The 20,497-nt window shown below is 41.4% G+C and overlaps 2 protein-coding genes across 11 annotated transcripts in view; one reads left to right on the forward strand and one right to left on the reverse strand.

Annotated features, from left to right (window-relative positions):
* r3hdm1 (R3H domain containing 1) overlaps positions 1–16,733 on the reverse strand; it is a 139,011-nt gene extending 122,278 nt beyond the window's left edge. For 6 of the 9 annotated variants that reach the window (XM_078403403.1, XM_078403406.1, XM_078403404.1 and 3 more), the window contains exon 1: positions 15,243–15,314. The gene's annotated coding sequence lies outside the window, so the exon portion shown is untranslated. Of the gene's footprint in view, positions 1–15,242; positions 15,315–15,420; positions 15,508–16,608 lie in introns of those variants that run through there. The other 3 variants (XM_078403401.1, XM_078403408.1, XM_078403402.1) reach the window with 2 other exon arrangements.
* A 49-nt stretch (positions 16,734–16,782) lies between these two features.
* The window catches only part of zranb3 (zinc finger, RAN-binding domain containing 3), a 92,473-nt gene continuing 88,758 nt past the window's right edge, over positions 16,783–20,497 (forward strand). For both annotated transcript variants that reach the window (XM_078403397.1, XM_078403398.1), the window contains exon 1: positions 16,783–16,836. The gene's annotated coding sequence lies outside the window, so the exon portion shown is untranslated. The remainder of the gene's footprint in view (positions 16,837–20,497) is intronic.

Raw genomic sequence — 20,497 nt, forward strand, 5'->3', positions numbered from 1 at the left:
TAGTGCACATCTAAATGAGAATACATTTGAAAAGATAATTTTAAGTAAAGGGCCTGACCCACTTAGGCAATTTTAAGGCGACTGCCGACGACTAGGCTGTCGCCGACAGTTCACCGGGGGTGTCGCGGGCATGATCCTGAGGAGTCTTCAAAGAATCGTAGTGGATCTCGGCGAGTCGCTGAGAAATTAACCGGATTGAAATTTCTCGGCGACAGCTGGCTTGTCGTCAGGTATCGTTGCTTATTGCGGGCGCTGTCGCAAGCTGTCTCCAGGTTAGCTAGGTTGTCGCAGATGCATTTAGAAGCACATAATATTAAATTATGTAAAGTCATTTGAAGATACCATAAAATACTTGTGTTTAACCAATTTATTTACCGTCAGGACATTTGACAGGTAGATTGGAGGCGACAGTTTGACTGTCAGGTAAGCGTGGGAATTTCACAATGTTTATGGCCATCAGCGATTACTTTTAAAGTAGGCTCCCAACCCAGATATGCAACCCAGAAACCAGATATGCATCTCCCGTACATTTTCATAGAATGCCCACACTCGCATAAAAATCCATTTAACCAAGTTTAAAATTAAATTTCTTAATACTGCTATTAGTAAACTGGAAGTCAATCCAGTTTATGCCTTGTTAACGTGAAGCTTGGTTTTCAAGTAACCCAGGCAAGATGTTATATTTCAAAACTCTCAAGTAATTACAGACTTGTCAGTGATTTCAACGAAAATTAGGACGCCGGAGAAGCATTGATAAGCGTGGGAATTTTGCGATGTTTCCGAAAACGGTGTAATCTCTTAGCCAGGTGCTAGTTTCATAAAAAAACTAACTTGTATCGACCTGACTCGGCATTGTCGTGGTCATTGTCGTAGGGTAAAAGTAAAATTTCGGCGATTTGCTACGACTTTGACAGTCGCCGGCAGTCGCCTAAAATATCGCCTAAGTGGGACAGGCCCTTAACACTCACTTATGTTGCCTCTATGACTTACTTGGAGAGGTGTGAATGAGCGAAGACAAGTAGTAGGAATAATGAAACAAATGGGCATGATTGTCTCCCCAAGGATCGTCTGCACCCAATGTTGCAACTGTAGCCCATTTTGGCCATTTATTCCACCTATTTTCAACTTCAGAGATAACAGCATTTTAAAAAATATTGATAACACTTCACCTCATTTTTTAATATCCTTGAGGATAGTATAGTAATGCCAAAATTTTAAGTGTTGGCTTATCTTCCCCATCTGTTTCATTGATGAGCTGGGAGAGGGTATGACATAAATAACAAGCCTTAAAGTTACTATTGCTCTTTGATTTTATGAGATGTAGCGATTATGTCATGTTGGGTGGTATGGTATGTTGTCTCCATTGGCACCAAGATCATGGATATCATTTTGCAGTCATACAGAGGGCAAGGGTGAACAGCCTGCAAACAAGGGACATACTGGTTTCAGCAAAGGTTGAAAAAAAAATGACATCCTGCAAGCAAATTTTAAAGATTAAGGAAATAAATAAATGAGGCCGCACAATTGTCAGACGGTACAAGTACACCTGGTGCCCGTGCCAAAAATAAAATAGTGCAAATGAATTGGTTCAAACCATGTGGACATAATTGTAAGACATTTTTCATTTTAGGGGACATGGATATCAATGTCATTTTGCCCATCCTTCACTGCTCTTCGAGTGGTGATGAGGAGCCACCCAATATGATCTGTTCAGTGAAAATATTCCCACAGGACTACAGAATCAGGAGTTTCAGGATTTAACCTAGAACTAAGAAGGAACTGTGATACGTTTTCAAGTCAGAATGCTGCAACCCTGCAGGATAACAGGCAAGTGGTGCTCCCAAGTACCTGCTACCCTTATCTATCCTGGTGATAGAGGTTATAGATTTGAAAAGACTCTGCTAAAGTAAATGGTAAAGTCCTGGAGAGTTGTTGAAAAGAGCGATCTGGAGTCACGTGAAAATTTCCCTGGAAGTGGCAAATCTGCTAAACAGAGTGGCGAAGCTGCATTTGGCACACTTGCCTTCATTGGGAAGGGTTTTGAAAACAAGTTAGGACATCATAATGCTGCTGTATTAATCGGTGGTAGGACTACACTTTGAATATGCTGCAGTTTTGGTCACCCAGCTACATAAAGAATGCCATTAAATTGGTAAGGACGCAGAAATAATTCACCGGGATGTTACCTGGACTTGCAGGCTTGAATTATGGGGAGCGAATGGATAGGCTGGGACTTTTTTCTTTAAACTATAGGAGGTCGAAGGGGGACCTTATTGCAGTATTCAAAATCATGAAGGGCATGGATAAAGTGAACACTCAAGTCTTTTTCCCCCAGGGTAAAGGGTTCTAAAACTAGAGAGCATAGGCTCAAGGTGAGAAGGGAGAGATTTAAGGAGGAGTTCAGGGATAACTTTTCCCACTCTGAAAGTCCATATCTGGAATGATCTGCCACAGAAAGCTAGAAAAGTGGATATAATTACAGTTTTCAAAAATACATTTGGATAGAGGTGTTAAGGCATGTGGACCAAGCGTTGGCAAGTGGGATGAGCCTACAATGCCAATTTGGTTGGCATAGGCAAGGTGGATCGAGGAGCCTGTTTCCATTTTATAACTCTTTGACAAAGTCCCCATAGAACTGCAGTGTGTTTTGTAATAATCACACTGCAGTTATGGCAAATCATAACCATAACCAAACCAGAACACCATAAAGTTTGGTGTGCTGGATCATATGCCAATCAAATAGGCCTTTTTTTCCTGAATGTTACTGATCAACTTGAGTGTTGTTGAAATTAAACTTTTCCAGATAAGTAGGGAGTACCTTACCACTCCCCTGACATGTGCCTCGTAGATAGCGGAAAGGCTTTGTGGTGTCAGGAAATGAGTCACCTGCTGCAGATTATGCAGCTTCTGACTTTATAGCCATGGTAGTGTGCCGCATGAGACTAGCTTCATAAACACTCATCGGCCAACTTCATTGCATGATCTGCTCCAACCTAAAATTTAATTCCTTTCAAGGACAGTGAATCATGGCTCAGAGCACATCATCTATCTACACAATACATTACAGTGACTTGCCACTTCCACTATGGCAACATCTCAGAAACCCTTAACCTTTACAGCTAATTCAATTAAGGACAGCATCACACGACAGCACCATCAACTGCACCTTAACCACAAGGATTGAGGCCGTTCGTAAGGCACCACCACCAAGGCCAATTACGAATGGGCAACAAATGCTGTTTTTGCTGGTAAGCTCATCCCTGAAAAAACAAAATCAATCCGGGGGGAGTTACCAAAACAAGGTTTGGCCAATTCTACCAATTTGAATAGATCTACATATCACAATCTTAAAACAACCAACATTAATATTTGATTAGTTATCACAATGAGATGGATAAAAATCTGAGCTTCGAGATGATCAGGTATGCAAGGTTTGTTGTCCGAAAACCCAATTTTAGTTATTATATCATATCATCATCATATCATATATACATACAGCCGGAAACAGGCCTCTTCGGCCCACCAAGTCCGTGCCGCCCAGCGATCCCCGTACATTAACACTATCCTACACCCACTGGGGACAATTTTTACATTTACCCAGCCAATTAACCTACATACCTGTACGTCTTTGGACTATAAATTGCCTTTCATTCAAATAGGATCTCTGAACTAAATAAAATCTTATTAAGATGTTCAATGCAAATACTGGATATTATTTGACCCTGCTTGTCTGCATTCAGTGAAACTGCATATATCTTCAGCTACTCCATTGATAATTGTGATAAAGCAATATTTAAACAGAAAAATCGACTGCACACTGTTAGGGTGCAGCACAAGTTAATAACATAAAATCTGTCTGTGAATCTGTAAGATGCCTTATAAAAGTAGTGTGCATTATCAATCCGAGACTACAAAATTACCTTTAATTGAGGGCTTAATTAGAAATCACACCTGAAGAGCAAAGAAAAGACTTGCAATGGAAACAAAAGTCATGAGTGAATTAATGAATGGACTTTTGTAATGTGAATGGAGATCAGTTTGCTCTTCTGTTATGGTAGAATACAAGGCAGTCTTTTAGTCCCTCAGAATTATTACCAAACTATTGTGTTGAGTTATTGACAAGACCTTACATGGGACCCAAGGTGGCAGCATAGTTTAGGAAGTTTAGTTTCCTCAGGAAAGCCACCAGCATTCATAAAGACTCCTCACACCCCTGCAATAGTCTGTTCGAACTTCTACCATCTGGCAGACGCTACAAGGCCTTCTACGCCCGCACCTCCAGACTCAGGAACAGCTTCATCCCCAGGGCCATAGCTGCTCTGAACCGGTCCTGCTGAGTCGGATGGTCACATCGCACACCGACCCGGCACAGACCTACTTGCACTTTATTCTGTTTTAACTGTTTCTAATTTTGTTTCTCTGGGTTGTCTAAATTCCCGTGGATTAGCTAATTAATTTATTGCATCGTATGGAAGTCGCATTAACAATCTCGTTGTACCCCTGTACAATGACAATAAAGATATATTGTATATTGTATTGTATTGAGGTGGTGGGCTCTTTTAGGTATTTATGTTGGGCTTCTGTGTGCTCCTAACACATGGACTCAAGATTCGTTGACACCCTAAATACTCCTTTTTTGTAGAGAGCTTTACTCAACAACCAACATCTATACTGACAAGGACTGCCGAGAATGCAAGGTGATTCGTTTCAGAATGGCATTATCTCCCATCCAAAAGGAAACAAACTGGAAAAATATACTGGAGAATTTGAATACTGTGAACAAATCAGGCTACTGCACATCGGAAGGATATATTGGCCTCTGCGGTCCTGTTGAGTGGTGAAACTGGCTCAGACACTAAAGGCCCTATTGCTTTGTACCAAGAAGTAGGAGCAGAAAGAGGGACAATTGGTTCTTAAAGGATTCACCTACTCATGTTCTCCAGAGATGCTGCCTGACCCTTTGAGTTACTCCAACAACTTTTGTGTAAACTAGTATCTGCAGTTCCTTGTTTCGACAATTGGTTCTTATTTAATTAGCGCTTCTCAACGCATTCACATTCATTTGGGATTTTCTCAAACACTGTCATTGTTTTTATGTGGATAACTTTGAAAAATTCTCCAGATACCAAATACGAAAAAATAGTTAATCTGTTTAGTGCTGGCAGGGCAATTCACTTTTCTTTGAATAAGCAAAGCTGGTGTTAATGTTTCACCAAAAAATAGTCACTTCTAACATTGGGCAGAGCTTTGCCCAAATGAAATAGTTGATTTTCTGCTGAAGTCATACATAAAATGGTCGAACCAACAAATTTCCATTTGAAAAGAGAGTGTGCTATTTACAGAGCTGAGATGACAAGCAGGTGACAACCCATGTCATCTCACATCAGCATTCTTGTCTCAGCCACTTCCAAAGGAGAGGAGAGGAGAGGAGAGGAGAGGAGAGGAGAGGAGAGGAGAGGAGAGGAGAGGAGAGGAGAGGGTGCTGCACCAATGCAGGAGAGTTTGGGGCCCAACGGGTCCACTTGGTCTAGTATTAAATAAAAAGGAGCCATTTTGCAAGTGCCAATGATAGACATAAAACGCTGGAGTAACTCAGCATCTTTGGAGAAAATGGATGTGACATTTTGGATTGTGATCCTTCTTCATACTGATTGTGGGGGGGGGGGCAAGAAGCAAGAAAAACAGGACGAATTGGTCTTCGGCAAAAGAGGACCTCAGGCAGGAGGTTCCCCGATAGGCTGATTGTTGGCTGGGGATAGTGTGATCCCAAGAGGGATACGTCGTTGTGAACTGTGGAATTGGCGGAGGAAGAAATGGAAAGAAGAAAGGTGGAGCATGAGCGACTATGTGATACAGAGGAGATGTGCGTGAGGAACCCAGCTATGACAGAAGGGGGGAAACCACGTTCGCTAAAGAATGAAGCATCCGTGCATGGTAAACCTCACCTTGGGAGCAGATGTGGCGGAGACGGAAGAATTGAGAGGAGGGGATAGTATCTTTGCAAGAGGGATGGTTGGAAGAAGTGTAATCCAGATAACTGTAGGAGTCAGTAGGCTTGATGTAGACATCAGTCAATAGTCTGACTTCTGTGATGGAGACAGAGAGATCAAGAAAGGGGAGATAGTCCAAGTGAATTTATGGGCAGGGTGGAAGTTACTGGTGGTTAATTCTGCATTCTGTGATTTCTGCACGGGTGCAGGAGGTAGCCCCGATTCAGCCATCAATGCGGTGGAGAAAGAGATGGGGACAAGGCCAGTGTAAGGATGGAACAAGGACAATTTCGCGTAACCAACAAAAAGGGAAGCATAACTGGGGCTCATACAAGCAACAATGGCTACACCTTTAACTTGGAGAAAAACGAAAGGAGTCAAAAGAGAAGTAGTCTAGGGCGAAGACAAGTCCAGCTAGATGGAGGAGAGTGTTAGTTGAGGGAAATTAATTAGGTCTTTGTTTGCCCATAAAAGTTTGATCAGAAATTTGCCAATCAGTTGGCAAGTGGGGGGTGGGACGGGGGAGGAAGGAGGTTGAAATGTTTTTAATGACACTGTTGCATGACTGCAAAGACAAATCCGAAGGAGGGTCTCGACCCAAAAAGTAACACTTTTCTTCTCACCAGAGAAGTTGCCTGTCCCGCTGAGTTACTTCAGCTTTTTGTGTTTAATCTCAAGCAAAAGCAGATTTTTCAGTGTCATACAATATGTTTAGTTTAGAGATACAGCATGGAAACATGCTCTTCAGCCAAACCCAGTTTACACCGATCATCAATCATGCATTCTTACTTGTTCTTCATTATCCCACTCCATACCCACAAGGGGGCAATTTACAGAGGTAAATTAACCTACAACCCACACGTCTTTAGGATGCGGGAGGAAACCAGTGCACCCGGAGGAAAGCCACGCAGTCATAGGGTGAATGTAGGGCGGCACGGTAGCGCAGCGGTAGAGTTGCTGCTTTACAGCGAATGCAGCGCCGGAAACTCAGGTTCGATCCTGACTACGGGTGCTGCACTGTAAGGAGTTTGTACGTTCTCCCCGTGACCTGCGTGGGTTTTCTCCGAGATCTTCGGTTTCCTCCCACACTCCAAAGACGTACAGGTATGTAGGTTAATTGGCTGGGTAAATGTAAAAATTGTCCCTAGTGGGTGTAGGATAGTGTTAATGTACGGGGATCGCTGGGCGGCACGGACTTGGTGGGCCGAAAGGGCCTGTTCCGGCTGTATATATATGATATGATTTGATAATGTGCAAACTCCACACAGAAAGAAACCAAAGTCAGGGGAGGTGTGTGATGTGACAGATGTCACATCTGTAAGATTATGGTATTACACAATAGGAATCAGAGCAACATTGGTGTAGTCTGTAAGCAAGGCATGCTTAAAAATCAAGAGAGAGTTGACACCAATTTCCCATCGTAACTACCCCAATGTTCATATTTTGATTAAGTTTTATTCCCACACTTGCAATAATAACATCACATAAACTCATCAGGCTGTAATTATGCTGTCGTGATGGTGCTGATATTGCAGCACCATCATTGAGAAAGGGTGCAATTTAAGCTCAACAATCTTGCGTTGGCAGCCTCCATTATAAACATGAAGAATTTATACTGAAAAAGGCCGAAAAAATATAAAATATTAATTCTGTAATTTGGGGTAACTTCTGTTGCAGACTTGACTGCTGTGCTGTCGTTTGTTACTATAGACATAAACTACTCTGCTTTAATTAGAATGCAAATCATTTTTATTTCTATTCTTTTTGATTGTTTAGACTGTCAAAGAAATGCAGTCATTTTCAAAACACCAACCTCATTTCAGAAGCCAGTTGCAACTATTAACTGTAAATCCTTCTATGCTGTGTTCTAGAAATCATGTGCAAGATACATCTTCTGGATGCACTGGGACGCATCCTCAGTGATGTGACCTGGGGTCATCGGGTGTTTCGGGTCTCACAACATCAGACACCCACGCCCAGGCGACCCAGCCGGGGTTGATCAGGCCCCGACTTGCGTCCCAGCAGCAACCGCCCATGAATCAGCCCTCTTAATCCAAAGCCATCTAGTGGCTTTCTTCGCTGCTTCACTTGCGGATTGAATGGCCCGGCCCTCTTCTTTGCCAGCCCCGTAATGCCCAACTGGTTGAGGACTTTGCAGAGTGAGCGTCCTACAAAGCCTCTACAGCCCATCTCTAGGGGTTCATAGCATGTCTTCCAGCCTCTGTCCCGGCACATCTCCACTAGTTCCTGGTACTTTGCGCATTTCCTCTCATTTGCTTCTTCTATACGCTCTTCCCAGGGCACTGTCAGCTCCAGAATGATCAGCTGTTTTGTCACTTTGGCCAGACATGATCATCACCTCCGTAGTGATGTTGCTGTGATGTGCTATGGAAATTTCAGCTGTTTGCCCAGATCGATGTGCAGCTGCCAGTCAGTGGCCGTGTAGAGGAGGCCCGCCCTTGTTTTTGGTTGTGGTCGAGGCTTCTCTCCAGCTTTGACAAAAGTGATTGATTTTTTTGGGGCGTGGTGGTGTTCTCAGCAACCACCTTGAGCACCTGGTCATGGTATCACCGATAGCGACCTTCCCTAAGGGATTTTGGGCAGCTGCTGAGGAGATGTTCTAATGATCCCTTTCCAGTGCAAAGTGGGCAGGAAGGTGTCCCAGACAAGAAACCGGACGCGCTGGAAGTCTGCCTACATGATGCTTGATCAGGTAATCCTGCGCTGCGGTATGCTCTCCCACCTTGTCCATGCTCCCCGAGCCCCACCGTCTTGCTCACACGCTCTTCCTCCACACCTGCTCAGACCCCTTCCTGGATGAGATGGTCTCTCTCATTGCCCTGGGCCTTGCCAACCTGGGTCTTAGGGAAGTAAGTTTACAACTACACTTTTCGTTACTATATTTCAATTGGTTATATGGGTGTTCCCTAAAATAAAGGCTGAAATAATAGAAAATCCTGACAATATTTCCTTTCTCATACTCAATGAAACAAAATAAAAGCGAGTGGCTTCATAGATAGCGAAGATGGTTATCGAAAATTGCATACACCCACCACCCTTTGTGTAAAAGTTACCCTCGGATTCCTCCTAAATCTTTCCCCTCTCACCTTAAACCTATGTCCTCTGGTTCTCAATTCCCCAGCTCTGGGCAAGGCACTTCATGCGTTTACCCGATCTATTCCTCTCATGATTTTGTGCACTTCTATAAAATTACCCTCATCCTCCTGCGCTCCAAGAAAAGAGTCCTAGACTGCACAACATCTCCCTATTGCTCAGGTCCTGGCAACATCCTTGCAAATCATCTCTGCACCCTTTCCAGCTTGATAACATCTTTCCTAATCCCGGAGGCCTTGGTTTTGACAATAAGAGCAGACAGTGTAAATGGGGAATTATCAAAATGCTTCATAATTTAAGGAATTCTCATTCAATCTCCTCTCCAGGTTATTGCAGTGGAAATAACAGATAGCTCATCTCTCATTTTAAAATATCCGATGCTGCTGTGACCCTCGTGAATTATTATGTGCATTCTAAGAAAATCTGAACTGCACACAAAACTAGTCAAGACAATCTGGATACAAGATTTATCACCAAATCCTTATTGTTCACTTCTATTTTAAAACCCAGCTGAAGTGCAAATGTAGGACCGAGATGAAAGAATATGTTTTAATAGGTTTCAAATAATATGAGATAATTAAGCAGAGCAAGAACCCACCATATCTTTTCACTAGGGGAAAATGTGAAGTGTTTAAAACAGCTGATCATGTTTACGTCACTTGCATACATGCATCACCAGGTTAGAGGTTTTCAAACTGAAAAGATCACTGCTGCAATGACAATGGAAATAAAAAATACATTGATATAATCTGTCATAGTTTGGATGTCAGTGAAGGATCATCTGTTGGTGGCATTCTCTTGTATTCTGCCTACATGCAAAACGCCAGAAGAGCCTTCAGCTGTGGAAGCAGTAGTCATAGAGAGTCATAGAATGATGCAGTGTGGAAACAGGTCCTTTGGCCCAACTCGCCCACATTGTCCCAGCTACACAAGTCCCACTTGCCTGGACTTGGTCCATATCCCTCCAAACCTGTCTATCCATGTACCTGTCTAACTGTTTCTTAAACGATGGGATTGTCCCAGCCTCAACTACCTCCTCTGGCAGCTTGTTCCATACACCCACCACCCTTTGTGTGAAAACGTTACCCCCTCGGATTCCTATTTCCCCTTCACCTTGAACCTATGTCCTCTGGTCCTCGATTCCCCTACTCTGGGCAAAAGACCCTGTGCATCTACCCAATCTATTCCTCTCATGGTTTTGTACACCTCTCCAAGATCTCCCCTCATCCTACTGCGCTCCATGGAATAGAGACCCAACCTACTCAACCTCTACCAATAGCTCACACCCTCTAGTCCTGGCAACATCCTTGTAAATCTTTTCTGAACCCTTTCAAGCTTGACAATATCTTTCCAAAATGTGGTGCCCAGAACTGCACACAATATTCTAAATGCGGTCTCATCAACGTCTTATACAACTGCAACATGACCTCCCAACTTGTAGACTTAATACTCTGACTGATGAAGGCCAAAGTGGTAAAAGCCTTTTTGACCACCTTATCAACCTGCGGCTCAACCTTCAAGGAACCATGCACCTATACTACTAGATCCCTCTGCTCTACAACACTACCCAGAAGCCTACCATTTACTATGTAGGTCCTTTCCTTGTTTGACGTCCCTAAATGCAACACCTCACACTTTTCTGTATTAAATTCCATCAACCATTCCTCCGCCCACTTGGCCAATCGATCCAGATCCTGCTGCAATCCTTTACAACCATCTTCACTATCTGCAAAACCACTAACCTTTGTGTCATCAGCAACATTATTCAAATGTTTATAAGGCTAGAGTTTAAACAAGATTGAGAATTGATAACAATGCATTTCTTTAATGGCCAAGATTATAATAGGAAGGAGCAGAATTAAATTGGCTCTTCAACTCTGCTCCACAATGCATTGTAATCTTACCTTTGGCCTCAATTTTACTTTCCTAGTTGACCTCGTAATCTCGATTCTACTGTGGTCCAGAAATTTAACTCAGCCCTGAATATACTTAATAACTCTAAATCTACAACACTATGGGATAGAGCAGTGTTTCTTAAACTATTTCAGTGTCATTCATCCTTGAGTCTTTATCACAAAATTTCATTCACCCTCAACTAAATTTTCTTATGATTCTTGGTCATTTTCATCTTATTCTCCCTTGTGTATAATCGTTTATATAATTTATTTTATCACATGAACAAAAAAAACCAAATTAACTAATTTCTTAAGTGTTTATTTTATTCAACTTTATGAACATCCTAAAAATATGTAAAGAAAACTAGGAGTGAAAAAGAAGTTTAATTATCACTGGAGTTGGAAAATCATTCTCCACTGCCACTAAAACCAATAAAAGCTTACTAACCACTTTAATGGCAATGCCTTTAAGTATAAAAATATATATATAAATATCTGAATAAATTAAGCCTTCATTCACCCCAAAATAATTTCATTCGACCTTGGGTGAACCACTCACCAGTTTAAGAGTCACTGGGGTAGAGTCCCAAAATTTACAACTCTGAGGTGAGCAGAAAGATATTTCAGGGATTTGGCCACTGCTTGGCTTTTTGTGAATTGTCACAATGTTGCAGTCTCAAATTTATGAAAACAAAACAATTTTTAACAAGATTTGGGATCCAACCACGAGCCACATGCATACATACCCCTTTCTGTTTTCCATAGAGACCACCTCATCAGTAACTCTTTGCTTCACTCATGTCTTCCCACCAAACTCATCCCCTCCCCAGGCACTTTCCCCTGTAACTCCTCTCTCAGCATCTCTTATTCCACTCAAGTAGCTAACAACTCAATGTATGAACGCCAAATTCTCCAATTTCAATAGCCCCTCAATTCCATTTCTGCTTCCCCCCTGCTGCCCCCCAACCCTCATGCATGCACATTTCTCCCACTCTACCTGCTCCTTCATACACTCATCTCCCAATTCCCCAGTCCCACATTTCCCTTTTACCTCGCTCCCTGCAACCCCCCCCTTCTTTCCATATCCCTACCTCCGGTTTTACAATTTTCTCTTCTCTACTCCACCCAGCTACCAATCAACATCACTCCTCCCCAATGTGCTTTATCCACCTATCACTTGTCAATCTCTGTTCCACCCAACCTCTCGTTTCCATCTTTCTCCCCCCCCCCCCCCCCCCCCCATCAGTCAGCAGAACAGCCCTGACCCGAAATGTTGTCAATCCATTTCCCTCCTTAGATGAGTTAGAAACATAGAAAATAGGTGCAGGAGTAGGCCATTCGGCCCTTCGAGCTCCTCCAGCACAGTTTTTTGCCTCACCTTCTTAATAATCCATGAATGTTAAAATGTATCATCAGGAAGTTTATTAAATTGTATGAAGATACAAATAAAGGAATACCAATAGAGCCAATTCCAACAAAGCCCAATATGAGCTGAAAGGATAGCACCTTTTCTTCAATCTTGGCACACTGTAGCGGTTGGTACTCAATGGTGAATTCAACAACTTTGGATAAACAACCTTTCCATGTGTCTGAACTAGCCAATTCCAATGCGAGCTCATCCACCTGTAACATTAACATTACAGTCCATACAGATCAGCTATCATTTGCAAAACCCCAAGAGGGCATGAAAAGCAATAGTGTCATTTGGACAACTCATCTCCATGCTATCGCAGGTATTCCCTTTGTTCTCTTCTTTCCTGGCATTGTTTGCAACTTGAAAGGTGTTCAATACTAACCTTTCCTGTTCTGTTGAAGGGTCATTAACCCGAAACATTAAGTCTACTACTCTCTCCACAGCTGTTGCCAGACTTGCTGAATATTTCCCAACGTATTTTGCATTAAATTAGAAGCACCAAAACTCAGAGCTTGAGAAAAACCTGAAGAAACTCTGAAAAGATATCAAAAGGCCAAGGAACAATCACTTCATCACATCAAACAAGATCACAGGACATTAAAATGCCATTAACACACCACCTTCCGATGGTAAAGAATGAACTGCAATGCTGGCTACATATAATCTGGATCTCCAAGACGGTGACACATCATCAGATTACAAGAGAAAATAACAATCTCAGACTGGCAAACAAACATGATTCTCCAGTGATATTTTGCATGCAGATTGCTACAAAAGTAATTCTAACTGTAGCCTGATGCAAAAGTCAGCAGAACATCCCACACTGCAGTGTTTGTGATTTGGTAGTCAAGATGACCTTGCAGACATTATTCAATCTAGAAAAAAAACTTTATTGATTTAGTTATACTCTTGTGTGAAACGATCCAATTTAATTTCACACCTATGATCTGACACAAAAATATCTCTGATCTCCACAGGCATATCTGAGAGCATAGTTATGTTTGATAAATAAAGTGCAAAAAGTTAAGTTACTGCAGCACATTCCTTAATGCCCTTCACAACAGCTTCATCGGCACTAGAGGCCCATTTAATCACCTGCACGGAGCAGCGCATCAGAAGTCTCTCTCTGTACATAGAATCCTAGAAATACAATCCTGTAACACTAGCAATTACTAGCAATCAAAAATAGCAAATTAATCTGTATTATTTATTGCATTAACAATAAAATGTAGTTCCAATACTTAATAGATTTGTTTTCACTGCGTTAAATGTAATTTGCCCAAACTCATTTTTCCTCCTTTTTAACTTTCTAACTGTGAAATAGCACGTACTTGTTAAAATGCATTATCAGTTAATACGTAATGCTGATGTACATTCTTGTATAATGATTATTGTTGTCAACCATTCCACATTTATGTTCAGGGCAAAAAAAATCATGATTGCAATTACATGTCAATGTGAGCTAGTTACAGAGTCAACCACAATAATCCATGAAAAGTGAGCCAATTGTCAATGAAACACTTGCAGTCCATTTTTTTAAATACATTCTAATATGCATTTCTGCATAATTTTCCAATGCAGCATGTTACAATTTTCTAATATTTCTACAACTTCAAATAGCTGTAAAGCTTTCAAGCTTCTTTCTCATTAATCACATAGCAATACCATCATCAAAATCATTGGTCAGAATAAAGTGCTGGTTAATTTCCTGATACTATTACGCACAGACATATTTTGACATTCCATTGTCAAAATCTATATTAAATGCATTTAACAAATTGTCAATACTCATTATATGAGAAAAGTTGAGTCTTTCTAAATGACAGCCTCACAGGATTCAACACAATTTTCATTTTACATAAATAAAACACACCAGTTACAATATCACCTCTCACAAAAATAAAATAAAATGGGATCTTTCCTATACATCGTCCTACCACAACGTACCTGTTCTAGTCAATATCACAGGGTGGTGAGCAGTTCGTAAACGAGATAATTCAGGTGATGCTAACCCCATTACTAAAAAGCAAGGCAATGATGAAAATCGGGTCGACCAAAATTATAAGAGTCAATTAAAAAGGTCCAATACAATAGTTAATAAAAATTACAATACATTTCATTAAAATAATTATCGATTTGCTTTTCGGTATGTCGAAAACGAAGTTAGGTAATCGATTACGTTAAAGGCGGCAAGATTATGTCTGATGTACTCGAGTGCTATATTTATACTCATCTATTTTAGGATCCTTGGGAACATGGCTTAATCCCGTTTTATCTATTTCCCCAGAATTAAAGAGGTTACACTCACACCCATCCTGGATAATTTTTAAAAGGCACGAATCTCCCAGAAAAATAGTGTTTTACATTATTTAAGCCTGGTTACGGTACTTGGATGTGAACCAAGCCGAACTCTCACCCGATTTCAACATGTCGTACGCTCGACAGCTATATGGACACACATATGCGAATGTACATCTAAAATCTCCAAGAACGTTGCAGCAAGACTGAAGCAATGTAGCATCCTGCCTGACAATAATGCGCACGTACTGTCTGTTCGAATCCCCCCGTGGTTACTGCATCCCCCAAGTACACAAGCTGCTACTGCGGCCTATTGGGGAGAGGGGGACTAGGCCGCCGGGCTAATTTTACCCAAACGTCGCTTCCGCGAATCCTTTATTCAGTCCGTCACTCAGAACGATGATGACCTTCTCACGGACGCACAATTGCCATTAAAAAATATATATATGTATATATTTCCTTTTCAGTAAAGACAAGATCAGTTTATGCTAAAGGACGGGTGATTTAATTTACATACACATACACTCTTACCTGTTCCCCACCGAGAGGGTTTGTTGCAGCGAGTCGGGAGCATGGCTAAACCCTGCCCCCCAACACCCTGGCCCTCCTCTCTCTCCCCACCCACGGCAACTCGAACCAAACCCGATGAAGGAAGCAGTGACGCGCCCTAACAGACAGCGACCAATGGAGGCGGGTGAAGCAGCCTTACCCGGGTTACTCTAAATATAAATGTTTAAAAGGCTCTGAAGACAACATCCAAACTAGAGATTTCCTATTAATGGAGCGCACAAGTCATTCTGTAGTTAGGTGACCGTCAAGTGGAAGAAGAAAGTGAGTGTGAATGCGCATCAGCAATTATCGAATGGCTGTGCGATCAGTTCAATGAATAGGTACAGCATTGTATGGGTTGATGCAAAATTGCTCGGCATGTGGTATATTCCACTATGATTCGATTCCCATGCGTGTTATTTTCAATAGACTTTTGATTTTAGTTTCTTTGCACCCAAATTCCCACATTAATATTTAGGGTAAACTCCTGACAAACGCATTCGACAAACACTGCCTTGACACATTCATCTGCAGTAACATCGCCACTTATACACCGACCTACAATAAATGCATGGCCATATATCTTTCAACAGGTTGCTCTGATATAATTTACCCTTTGGTCCAACAAATTCAACGAGGTCATTGGTCCGCGAATAATTGTTTTTTCCCCCCTTTTTCCCCCCAGTCAACATGTAGAGGGAGAATCCGCCTTTTGTAAAAAAATATCGGAGGTATTTTAAAAACAGCTGCAATAATTTGTTATGTTACAGTTATACAAGATAATACAGTTGTACAAGATAACCGGTGGCGCAGTCTTAAGTTGCTGCCCTTTTGCGTCAAAGTGCCGGGTTCGTTCCTGAACACGGGTGTTGTCGGTACGGAGTTTGTACGTTCTCCCAGTGACCTGCGTGGATTTTCTCTGGTTTCCGCCCACATTCCAGGTTTGTATAGGAAGGAACTGCAGATAGATGTTGGTTATACGCCGAAGATTTGTAGATTAATTGGGTTGGTATAATTGTCCCTTAGTGTGTGTGTAGGATAGTGTTAGTGCGCGGCGGGCGGGGCATGTTTCCGCGCTGTATCTCTAAACGAACATATTTTTTGTTCCTGCTGGCTGCCTCTTTCTCCGGACTGCCACCGACTACCGGGGGACAATGGTGACACTGAGCCAATGGAGGGCAACCGGGGGCGGGGCGGGGCCAGGCAGCCATCACGTTAGGGCGAGGCAGCGCCACGGGCGCTCGAGCTCCGCTGTCCGCTGCAACCGCGGCCTCCGAAAACCCGCTTCGGCCAATTTTAAAACAACTAACAGTCAACTTCACCAGACCAAATAAACAAGCCGCCTTACCTGCCGCCCGGAAACCCGTGCGTGAACTCATTGAGCGACTAAAACACGATAAAAAAAACTAAACCTAAAAACCTACGGGAAAACCCCACCCCCAACCTGACCGGCATCGCCGCCCTGCGCGTGCGTCATCACGCACTACGTCAATCGCTGATGACGCAAGCGCGCGGACGCAGGGTTTGAGCGCGTTTTCAGCCGCAGTGTTGGGAAAGTTACAATTTCTTGTTTGGAGTAAGTTGGATCTGAAGTTTGCAGTTGTAATCTCTTCCCCCCCCCCCTGGAAGTGCTAAAATAATCATCATGCATTTTAATCCCATTTTGATACGTATATGAGGTTTCATGTTAAAATAAAATTTGGGGGGAAATGTTTTCATTATCAGCTTGCTGCGATGTGTTATTTTGCACTGCATGTATTTGCGTGGTTAATCAACGAAAAATAAATTATTGGGACATTAAGTCCACAAACACGGCCTGTCTGAATTTCTAAAGAACAAGGCAGAGAATAGCTGAGTTAAATGCTAGTTATGTATTTGGATCTATAGTGACGTAACGTTATAGTGTGTCCAGGGAACACTTTTTTGTAAAAAAATATTCAATTTTGTCGGGGGAGGGAGGGGGTTGTTGGTTGTGGGAGAGAGGAGGAGATCGGTCATAACTAGTAAGGCAAACTTCATTAATTATGTATCCTCGGTGCCGAACGAACAGATTTTCCAGACTAGTCGATGTCATTGTAACAATACGACAACAAACGTTTCATTCACTGTTTTGGATGTTGCACAGTAGAATAAGAAACTTTCCCGAGATCCATTAAGTTTCAAGGGACCGTGGGGAAGTAGCACTGGTAAACTTCAAAGGATTTTGGGAAACAGCCAGGTGAGTTTCAAGGAAGCTTGGGATACACAGCCAGATGGGTGGATCAACGTGTGGGTGTGTCCATCCAGTGACTGGGAGGGGGCACTGGAGCCAGGGCTGGCCGGTGAGCTCGGTGGCAGTTTACTGGAATTGTACTATATGGTCTTCCATGATTGCACGTGAGTTGAGTGGCTTGCTAGGTCATTTAAGTGTCAACCACATTGATACATCTGGAGTTACATGGGAATGAGACTAGGTAATGATCTCCCCTGAGGCAACATTAATGAACTCATTCCACTCTCAAACAGCAGGCTCCAATCTGATTAACAGGGATTGGGAGGGAATAAATCTCTTCTGTCACATCTGTGAGGGATGTAATTGTGTCTTTAATAAGAGTTACTTAATGTTCTTGTGATAGAACAGAATCAGAAAGTTTCAGTAAAGGAAAGTGTACATCCAAGTTTCCATGATTAGTGCTCAACAAGTACTACCGATGGGAGAATAAAATTAGACATTGATTAATTTGTGGTGAAAACTGGATTGATATTATTTTTAAACTGCTGCAGGGTCTTGTCGTGACAATTACTTTCTACCTCCCCCAGAGTTCCTCCAGCAGTTTTTTTTTTGCTCAAGATTCAAGCATCTCCAGTCTCGTGTGTTTTCTGGATAGATTTCAATTCGGATTTCAATGACCATCTGGATGGGGAAAAGAAGCTCTCTTATCTATTGTTTATATGTTTCTTACTACTTACGGGATTGGGTCTCTAACGGGACCATCTGTTCCAATCACAACTTTTAGTACTTATGTAGGAGATATAGAATGGAGATACATGAGAACATTTATGAATCTGGAGCTTAAAAATGAGCTTTCAGAGGAGGTCAACAGGTCCAGCAGCATGTGTGGGGCCCAAGTGATGGTTGATTTTGGTCGAGAACCTGAAGCAGGACCAATGCAGGGTCTCAACCTGGGATATATAATGGGAGTGAATCTCAGAGGAAACTGACACAGATTTCCCCACAAACTCTGTCAGTTGACAAAGTTGAAGGATTATGTGTGGAGCAAGGAAGTTGTTACATGGTGATTGATGATCTCTCTACATTTTACTTAATTGCCACAGACTCAACAAACTTTATGGCTGAAGAAGGGTCTCGACCCAGAATGTCACACATTCCTTCTCTCCAGAGATGCTGCCTGCCCCGCTGAGTTACTGCAGCATTTTGTGTCTATCTTTGGATTAAACCAGCATCTGCAGTCTTCCTGCACAAACATTATGGCCTATTCTTTCAAAGACAGTTAATTGAGCTGAGGGTGTTGGATATACTACACAGGAAGAAACAGTGCAGTTAAGTTGGTAGGAGTCAGGATTCAGGATTAATGGCAAAAGTAACAGGGGAACTGTGTATATCTTTTATGTGGGAGTTATTATGATCTTGATTGTTTATCAGGGAAGGTTGGTGGAAAAAAATCAATAATAACTAAAAGAAAAGGAGTTAGAGAAGTATTGGAAGGGTGCAAATGTTGCGGAGTTATAAGTAATGGCTATTCAGGGTAAACTAATTTGATATCTCTCATAGTGCCTGTACTGATGTGATTTTCTTTCTTAAATGCAGAAGTTTTATTAACTTAAATGTATTTTCAGTTACAAATATACTGAGGTGCTGGACACTGATATTTGAAACATCTCTTGTTGATTCATATTGATATAACTGAATTTAATTGAATGGGAAATTGGAAACATGCGAATGGACACTTATTCCCGAGTTCAAAGTTGTATCCACCAACCATTAAGACAATGCTGTGAAAGGAACACATGGATAATTAGTTATGGATTTTTAATTAGAACTCAGAAAGAATTTAGCTTTCAGAGATATGGAATCGGGAAATGGTTTGTACCCGTGCGCTGACCAACTGAATTTAACAAGAAGACTATTGCTCAGATAAGCCATTTACACAAATTTATTGGGTTTGCAAGTGCTGATTTGGTAAGGAAATCAATTTGCAAATAAAGTCATTGATAAAGTGTGTTGAGGTTAGCCTTCTAAGGAATTAGCATTTAATCTTGTTTTAAAAATGTCCACTATCATTGTTGGGGGTAAGAGGAATATATGAAGGAACATTTGAAGAATTTGGAAGGACAGTTTGATGAATCACAAACTTGAGCTCAAAATTGTTATGTTTCGACATCTATATGCTTTCTTGGCCAGTCTTTGGTTGTCAATGCTGCATAATTAAATGCATGTTTAAACATAATTGCATGTTCTATGTACTTGTATAAAAGCTTTTTCTCAATGTTTTAAGAATCATTGATTTTTAGTACTAGATTGAATATCTCATCTTAAATAAAACCACTGTCTAGCATAAATATGCCTCAGCATATACAGCATTTATACAGCATAAATATGCCAGCTCCCTTTGGTCAATTTAGAAGAGAATTAATGTTTTAAATTCTCAATGTTTTAAGAATCATTGATTTTTGGTACTAGATCGAATATCTCATCTTAAATAAAACCACTGTCTAGCATAAATATGCCTCAGCATATACAGCATGTATACAGCATAAATATGCCAGCTCCCTTTGGTCAATTTAGAAGAGAATTAATGTTCTATATTATAGCCTATGGCAGTTATAAACTATTTGCTAGGCCTTTAATTTAGATTTCCTGAATCTGCTTTTTTTTTAGCCTTTAAACTTCGATCCCGTGCATTATTGGCCTCAGTTTGTCTTCACATCAAGTTCTGTTAAAAAGGTAGAATGTTCATTGTTTAATCTGTAGTTAATTGAAATAAATCGCACGTAATTATTAGCAACAAATTAATTTTTAAATGAGGTAGAAGATAAAGTCTGAAAAATAATTTCAATGTAATTCAATTTGATTTGATTGTATCTAAATTCTATGCTGTCACATTGTCATGCTCCTTGTTCTGTTCAAGTGAAAGCACGTTGTTCTTTTATTTTTCCTTTTTTCTTTATCCATAGAAACATAGAAAATAGGTGCAGGAGGAGGCCATTCAGCCCTTTGAGCCAGCACCGCCATTCAT

This window comes from Rhinoraja longicauda, chromosome 8 (genome assembly GCF_053455715.1).
Source record: "Rhinoraja longicauda isolate Sanriku21f chromosome 8, sRhiLon1.1, whole genome shotgun sequence".
NCBI classification, from domain to species: Eukaryota; Metazoa; Chordata; class Chondrichthyes; order Rajiformes; family Arhynchobatidae; genus Rhinoraja; species Rhinoraja longicauda.